At 45.1% G+C, this 9103-nt stretch overlaps 1 pseudogene; it reads left to right on the top strand.

Moving 5' to 3' along the window:
• Nucleotides 1-519: 519 nt before the first annotated feature.
• Nucleotides 520-7409, top strand: LOC103744369 (annotated as a pseudogene).
• The last annotated feature ends 1694 nt before the right edge of the window (nucleotides 7410-9103 follow it).

Consider the following 9103-nt stretch of genomic DNA (forward strand, 5'->3'; position numbering starts at 1 on the left):
GGCTAATGCCTGATACTACCAGAGACTCAAGACTTTACTGAATTCCTACTGCAAACTCACCTCTGTGTGATTTTCTGTTTTACCAATACCCAGGACACTTCATCATAGGGGTTTTTAGATTTTCAGTAGCTGTATTATTTTTGAAAAGCTTTATTGTCAAATGATATGTATGTAATTAAATTTGCATTTTCCAGCATAATTTAATAAATGTACATAAAAATATGAGACATGTAATCACCTGCATGTTGGCTCCAGGTTTGAGGACAGGGCTCCTGATATCCCAGAAGAATTGCAGAAGCCAAAGAAGAGGAGAAACAACCCAGGTGGCTTTGGTCCACCTGCTGGCCATTGCCTATCAGGCAGTTCTCTGGCTACAAAAATTTTGCGCCACCCTGACAAGTTCCCCCACCAACTTCACTTGCTTCAAATTCATGCCTGAGCAAGGCCCATCAATTGCATTCACTCTCTATGAAAGGAGATCGCCCTGTAGGAGCACAGACTCAGACCTAAGAGCCGAGCATGCCACTGGAAAGACTTTCTGGCTGGCTGAAGGCTGTGGTCTCTGGGCTCTTGCTTCTCCTCCATGTGCAGGGTAAGACCCCCTAGGGGTGCACTGGAAAGCCAAAGGTATCAGAACTGCAAAATTCTGAAGACTCAGAGACTGAGATGGTGGGAGGGAAGGCACCAAGGATGGAGGATGGGGTGGAGATTCCAGATGAAAGGGAAATGTGTGCCTCCTGATGCCCACATCAAGTATCACAAGACAGAAACAATAGCACACAGAAGGTCATACAAATTTAAGGTTACTTCATACAGAGGAACCAGTCCAGTGCTAGGAGCTCCAAGAACAGCTGAAACTGTACATCAGGGGCAAAAAAGGGCAAGAGGGACATTTCCTTTGGTGTGTTTGTGGCATTGACTGCTACTGAACTTTAGATGATAACAATAATACCTTCATGCTGTCGCACTGTTTCACCTCTTTGTCCAGAGAAATGCCCTGTCACCCTTTAAAATTTCCCTGGGTAAGGTTTCTGGCTGGGAGGTACAAAAACCAATGCCTGCCATTCTACACCTGAACTGGGATTCCCCTTCCCACTGTACACTCTGGTGATAATGAGACAAGAACTGATTTAGTGTGGTGCTTCCTGATCAAAATGAACAAAGACTGATGGCATCTCTCCACACACAGGACTGGACTCAGCCTGTTCCGTTAGGACCACACACTAGTGGGAGGTGAGAGGCAGCCTCATCCATGTGAAGGATCAAGTGGGAGTCTACAGATTCCTGGGAATTCCCTTTGTCAATCCACCTGTAGGACCACTGTGGTTTGCACCCCCGAGACCCCTGAACCATGAAGTAGTGTGAGAGATGGAACAACACAACCAGCCATGTAAGTGCTGGAGCCCAAGAGACTGAGTGAACAGGTAAACAGCTCTAGACCAAATGTCTTCCTCCATCTCAGTCCCACAGCAGTTTTCATTGTGTCAGGGAGAGTCTCCCAGGCATTTTTCTGATGCATGTGCTAAGATTTAGAGTGAAGCAACCTCACCCAGCTCCTCGGTCAGAGCTTAGCATTCATAAGGAGTTAGCTCTAGCTAGTACAGAAAGGAGCAGAAACAAAATTGTCTCTGAATTGAATTAGCTCCAGGTACTACAGAGAGGAGCAAAAACAAAATCGTTTCTGAATTCAGACTAGGCAAGTATCTCTGCCATGATGGGAGGTATCTCTGCACAGGAGTCAGTGTGACCTGCTAAGCAGCAGGAACCCCTGAGTTCATTACAACACAATGCAGCTCCCTGGGGGGGCAGGGCAGTGGTGAGCCCCTGGCAATGCCACCCTCCACAGTTGCTGTTATAACCAATAAGGCCATGTGCCAGTGAAGAAAGAACAAGTGTATGTGTGTCCATATGGAGACTGTAGAAGGATGATTCCTGAGAGCCTGGGCAAGAGATGATGTCCCACTACCCAATGGGAAAGTATTATCCATTCATTCCTATAGTACCCATGTGTGCACAGCACCCCAATAACCATATATCTTACTTTCATTTTCTGATACTGACAAAAGCAACTGAGGGGTGAAAGGTTGTATTACAGGTAACAATTCTAGGTTATATTTCATCCTGGGGGAGACAGAGCAGCAAAAGCTTAAGGAGCTGGTCATGTCACATGCATAATCAGAACAGAAAGCAAAGAATATGTGGATGCCTGGTCATGCTCAGCTCACCTTCTCTACTCCTATACAGTTCAGAAGCCCATTCTTAGGGAATAGAGCCACCCACAGTGGGCAGGTTTTCCCACATAATTTAAAGTAATTAAGATAATCCCCCACAAGCATGCCCACAGCCAATCTGGTCTAGACAACCCTTCATTGAGACCCTCCTCCCAGGAGATTCTTAATTGTGTATGTCAGCAATCACAACTAACCATCACCACAAGTACTAAGGAGAACAAGGAGAAGTGGTGAATGTCACCTCCTGCAGCCAATCATTTTCAAAGAGACTCCCAGAAGTCTCCATAGCCCAGTCTCAGAAAGAATAACATCCAGGCCCACATACAAGTGGACCTGGATGGAAGTCTGGGCTCCATCCCACCTTCCACAGAGCCTGTGTGTCCTTTACCTTTGTGGGAAGGAACTGCAGAGAAGCATTCAGTATAGCATCACAGAGAGCAGCAGCTGAAGGTGGCTGAGAGCAAACCCAGGCTCGTGCCTGGTTTTGGTCACCACACATCTCCTGGAGTAACTGTCTCCCGTGGTCACCAGGTACCTACAGAATTCTGATATGATGAACATAGATGGTCTGAAGAAGATAAAGCTGATCATGCCTCCCACCTCCATGTCTGAGGACTGCCTATATCTCAATATCTACACACCAGCCCATGCTCATGAGGACTCTAACCTGCCTGTGGTACCAAGCTATGATCAGTTGAAAGGGCATTTCTTCAGCAAGATGATTAGAAGGGACAAAACCAACCTGAGCCCCTCTGCAAGGTAGACCCCGATAAATGGCCTTACTCAATTAGGTTCAAGAAGGTCTTCTCAGCAATGATGAGCTGCTGAAACCTGGGTATGGGACCCAGAGTCTGGAGATCTGAGAAGTCGGAGACTCTGATCAAACCAGGACTCACCATCAACTTGAGCTCTATACAATAACTCAGGTGCTCAAGGCTGAACACTGAGGTGACCTAAATTTCTAGGTATGAATTATCTGTTCCAGCAATGAGATCTCATGATCCTTTACATAATAATCAGGAGAGATACTCATAAAGACTCCTCCTTTTTTTCTACTGTGAGGATCAAGAGAGCTATGGTGTCATTGCTCTATTCTCACAGCCATTTATCCAAGCGAAGATTTACAGTGGTGATAGGGGAGAGAAACATGTTGATTGGGCCACTGGAGTTTCATGTCTATGGCCCAGATCTTACTACACTAAGAAATTCTATGCATACTTATAGCTGCACAGTGTTAAAGCAGTTGATAGTCTTTTAGGCAGTCCAGCTAGAGCTTGAACTATCTAGAAGTCTCCTGGTATCCATCTTGATATCCTCAGGTGATGGTATGGATCCATGGAGGTGTACTGGTTATGGGTACAGCTTCCGTGTTTGATGCATCCCTACTGGCAGCTGCTGAGGACATGGTGGTGGTCATTATTCAGTATTGCCTGGGTGTCCTGGGCTTCTTCAGTGAGCTGGAGTTTGCTGGGTGATAGGGGCTGAGCAGAACCAGGGCAGCATATGATCTCTGTCCTTGTCATGTCTCAGCACTGGAAACCAGCTTGCCAGAGGCAACTGGGGCTACCTGGACCATGTGGCTGCCCTACGCTGGGTCCAGCAGAATATCGCCCACTTTGGAGGCAACCCTGACCGGGTCACCATTTTTGGAGAGTCAGCAGATGGCACAAGTGTGTCTACTCTTGTTGTGTCCCCCATGTTCCAAGGATCTACAGGGTAAGGGTCCACAACCACCCCGGCCCTAACCCAGCAGCCTCAGCCCCACCCCTGATACTTTGTCACTCTGTTCAGTGATGAAAACAAAGACCACCAAAAATAGTTTCTGCCTAATATTTTCTTAGAGGCTCAAGGGTTGTAACCCATTTTCCTTTGCTTTAGACATGCTGAGTGTGTTATGTGACCATCAAAGCTGTATCTTGTGTCTTCTAACATTGGCAAAAATCATGCGTGGGCTGAGGAGATGGTTTAATGGGTAAAAGCACTTGTCATACAATCCTGAGAACCAAGTTCAAATCCTAGAATCCATGAAAGGCTGGATGTGGTTGTGGCCACCAGGGGACCTCCACGGGACCTAAATGGATTACCATGGAGCTGATACTAAACCAGGAGACCCAGGTTTTCATGAGCCTGAGTGCTGATCATATCAGCAACTCAGCTTTTACTCTCACACTAGTGAATATCACAGTCACATATCTACTGAACCGAACAATAATAATATGGCTTCTCATATTCCCGAGAACCACAGTCAAATGTTTACAGAGCACTGAAAAATAAATAATATAGCTAGAATATAACAATTCAGGAAAATAAGATGAGCACAGCCACATTGTCTCCATGCTATGTCTACTTAGGAGGTCAATGCGTTTCACGAGAAGCTTAGAGGTGAGAACCAGCGTTCTAGAGATATCTCCCCAGGAAGCATTCTTGCATAAACTTTCTCAGGAGATAAAATGCTCTCCAGACATGCATGCTCAAAGTTCAGCTTAATTCACCAAGCATATTTTTAAAGCCATGGGAACACTATTTCACAGTCTCTTCATGTGGTAACACATATGTAATCCAAGTTCTCCTATTACAAGATGAGAAGCAGACACAGGAGAAACCTTAAAAGGCCCCAGTCCAAGTAGAGTGTGGTAGGCAGTGGGAAAACGCAAGACAATCTGTCTCCAAAAAATTAGAAAATAAGCACAGATAAACAAGGTTGTACTCTGAACTTCAGTGCAAACTATCACACACACACACACACACATACACACACACACACTCCCACATTCATACATGAACACACACATACAAAGGAAGATTTTTTTCTACATTATGCACGTAGAATGGTCCCTATCCGGGCTGTCACCGCTGAACAACAGGAAAATGAATATAATTTCATAACACTCTGGTCCACATACAGCGCACTGTATGTTACTTAGGGGAAATGGCATCCAGTTGGGATTGGGAAAACACTACTTCCTTGTTGAAAAAGGAGCCACCCTTTGCCTGATCCATTTACAGACAGTGGACAAACTATCCAGATGTGAGGTGAGGCTGTGAATTCGGAGTCTGTGGTGCATTGCCTGAGAGGCAGGAGTGAAGAGGAGATTCTGGCTATTAACAAGGTTTGGAAAATTGTGTGGTTGGGCTAACCAGGACAACAAAATGTGGGAGAGCCAGTCCGTAACTTCTCTGAACCACTTACCTCTTCTCCATGACTTAATGTCCTTTAGTCCTGGGTGAAAAATAAACAAGACCGAGAAATCTAGGTGTAGGATATCTTTGTTGGGTGTACAGATGGATAGGAGGGATGGACACATGCTGAGACCAATATCGAAGTAGGGAATTGGTGAAGTAACTCAGTGGGCACTTAAGTGTGTGACTGACCTTCAGCACTGACCTCTAATAGCCCCCGTATGTGTATGTTTCTGCATGGGGTCACTCCAGTGCTTTAACATTTCCCTTTATTTACTATGTCATCCTAGGTCCAAGGCTGTTGCTTATCTATCCAAGAGCCTGACTAACCTCATTCCTTCTGCTCCACCTGGTATAGAGGTTGCCTCCTGAGTGTGGTGATCTGCTAAGAGAAGAGTACATGGGGGACACTGAGGACCCCCAGACCCTCCAACTACAGTTCAAAGAGATGATGGCAGACTTCACGTTCGTGATCCCTGCACTTCAATTGGCACATTTGCAACATGAGTACATACATAATCTCAGTAAATTCTTGGGTATAGTATAAGAGAGTGAAATCTTATCCAGGTACAGGTGAGGAAACAAATTACTGATACTCTGTTGATTTGCCAAAAACTACTTAGCCAGGAATTCTAGGGTCACTGTTTACCAAGGTTTTTCTCACAGTCAGTGCTCCACCTGGAACTCCTCACTTAACTATCCTGATTCCAGATAACTTTGTACCAAAGGATGATGTCACCAAATGCATGGTAGGATAGCTTTGGATGAGGGATAAGTACATTACTACATGCATTCCCAGGTTCCCATGCCCCTGACTACTTCTATAATTTCCTGCATCGGTGCAACTTCCTCAAGAGTTCCAGGCCATCCCATGTGAAGGCTGACCATGGTGAGGAGGTTGCCTTTGTCTTTGGACCCTTCTTCATGGGCATCAAACGTGACTCTTTCTTGTTTTGCATGACTTGAGTGGAGCTCCAGATGGGTACCTGAGGGATTTCTGAGCTCTCAGTCCAGTGAGAAAACTGAAGTTCTAGGAAAACACATTATCAAGTGTTTATAAACTCACAGCTCAAAAAGCTATACCAGTGTTAGGACTTGGATCCTTCCCATTCTAGCCCGAGCTAGAGGGAATGAGGTCACACTGGAGCAGAAATACATTTGTGGGAATTAAATTAGAGACTTGGCTGGGTCTTGAATCCTGGATGCTAAGGGAGAGAGATAAGTATGGATACAGTTGACATGGTAATTGTGGCACATGAGTGGGCACCTGCACAGGGTGGCTAGAATCTGGACTTCTGTCTACCTCATGTCTACAGTTGACTTCACTGAGGAGGAGGAGGTGATGAACAGGAGAATGATGAAGTACTGGGTCAACTTTGCATGACATGGGTGAGAGCATGCTGTCCCTCACACTCCTCAGGGCTCCCATCAAGGGCTTTTTTAAACTGCAAACATGAGGCCTTCGTTACATGATAGAATTTTTCCCACCCTAGGACACACTTAGACAGATGCTTTGTAGGTATTAGTTGCTGGTCATCTTACCAGTGACTTGGCAGATGGCCCATAATCCCATAATGCTGTGTGCTGGGCTTTAGATATTGTTTCTGAGAGGGAGGTACAGAACAGCCAGGTAACCTTGCTCTCCACAAGGAGCAGACACTAGTAGATGACTCTTGTTTCCATATATGCAACACTTGTCCCATCAATCCCCTCAACTCTCTGGCCTGCTTGTCCATGCCCTGCCCGGCAAAAGGGGAACAGATCTTGGATTATGGTGACCATCACCTTTCCCTGTGGGGGCATATCTACAGGAACCCCAACAGTGACAGCCTACCCTACCGGCCTGTGTTGGACCAGGATAAGCAGTACCTGCAGCTGGAAATCCATCCCACTGTGGGCCATCACCTGAAGTCTAGAAGGCTGCAATTGTGGACTAAGACCTTGCCCCAGAAAATCCAGGAGTTTAAGGGAGCTCAGGACAAGCACACAGAATTGTAGTGCCCTGTTTCCGGAAAGGTGTGTGAGCTCGAGGGCTAATGGCATTAAAGTCCATTGAGGAGCCTGTATTGATTCTTACATTCACATAAACGTTCCTAACCTTTATATTTGCCTTTTTCTCTAACATGTATGACACATCCTCTGCATGCCACTCTTTATCTTGCTGAGCCATCTTCTGTTAGACATACTGAATAGATATTTCTGTAACAGTACTATATGTCAGCCCCAAAGTGCCCCCCCCCCATCTTTTACACTCCTCTGGGCCTGCATTCCTGACTCAGAGTCGTATTGTCTCCCTAAGTTCAAGCTGTTCCAAAAAGTTCACAAAGTGCAAGCCTGACGCTGTGATGTATATCTGTGGCTATACTGAATAGATATTTCTGTAACAGTACTGATATGTCAGCCCCAAAGTGCCCCCCCCCCATCTTTTACACTCCTCTGGGCCTGCATTCCTGAACCAGGATCGTATTGTGTCCCTTCGTTCGAGCGTTTCCAAAAAGTTCACAAAGTGCAAGCCTGACTCTGTGATGTATATCTGTGGCTCCAGCTATTTGGAGGCTGAGGCAGGAGGATTACATGAGTCCAGGCATTCCAGGCCAACCTGAATGATACAGCAAGATGCACATCCCTTAATAATTCCCAAACTCATTAGCTGGGTAACTGATAAACAACAGAAATATATGTACCATTTTGTAGACTGAGAAGTCTAGGGTTAAGTTGCTGGCATATTAGCCATGTGACTAGACTAGTTCTTTGGCTCAAAGATTACACCTTGTGTCTTCTCTGAGTGGAATGGGTTAACAATGGCGCTCTGGACCTTCCAAGGGTCCCAGCTCTTAATATCAGAACATTAGAGATTAGCTTTCAGCATATGAACTTGACCCTCATAAGCTTTCAGACTTGAACTATCTGGTATCAGCCACTGAAGATGCCAACAACAGAAAAAATCTCCATGCATTATCATCCTATATGAAATCTCCGATATTTTTTTCCCAAATGAAGACTGGTCCACTTTCGTGCTAAGCAGAATGGAGTATGTTCATGGGCCGTTCAAGTTGGCTTAGGAGAAGGTCCAGGCCAGTCTCTTCATCTTCTGAAGTTTGCTCTTCTTCTCAGGGATTCTTCAGACATTGTGAAGCCCACACTTGCCTGAGCATAGCTCGTCAGTGAAGAAGTTTGGACAGTCATTGTGTCCGGGAAGTGGAAAGAGGAGATAAATAAGTAAAGAGAAAAGATTCCTGTCTCTGAATCCCTGAGGCTGTCCTTCTGCCTTTTAAAAGTGCTCCAGAAGTTTCCTTGCTAACCCCCTACTCACTTAGGATGGTTATTTTCAGTTTCATCCATTTACCTTCAAATGTCATAGTTTTGGTATTATTCATAATGGATGAATAATATTTCATTGTGTAAATATACCATATTTTCATTATCCATTCATCCATTCATCAGTTAGACAAACAGATTGCTTCCATTTCCTTGCTCTTGTGAACATGAACGGACAGGTATTTCTGTAATACAATACAGAATCATTTGGGTACATGCCCAAGAGTGGTATCATGTGGGAGGTCTAGTATTAGTTTTTTGAGAAATCTCACACTGATTTCCATAGTGACTGTACCAGTTTACACTCCCACCAGCAGTATATAAGTGATCCCCTTTCCCCACATCCTTGGCAAAATTTGTCATCATTTGTTTTT

This window comes from Nannospalax galili, unplaced genomic scaffold (assembly GCF_000622305.1).
Source record: "Nannospalax galili isolate Female #2095 unplaced genomic scaffold, S.galili_v1.0 scaffold3903, whole genome shotgun sequence".
Lineage (NCBI taxonomy): Eukaryota > Metazoa > Chordata > Mammalia > Rodentia > Spalacidae > Nannospalax > Nannospalax galili.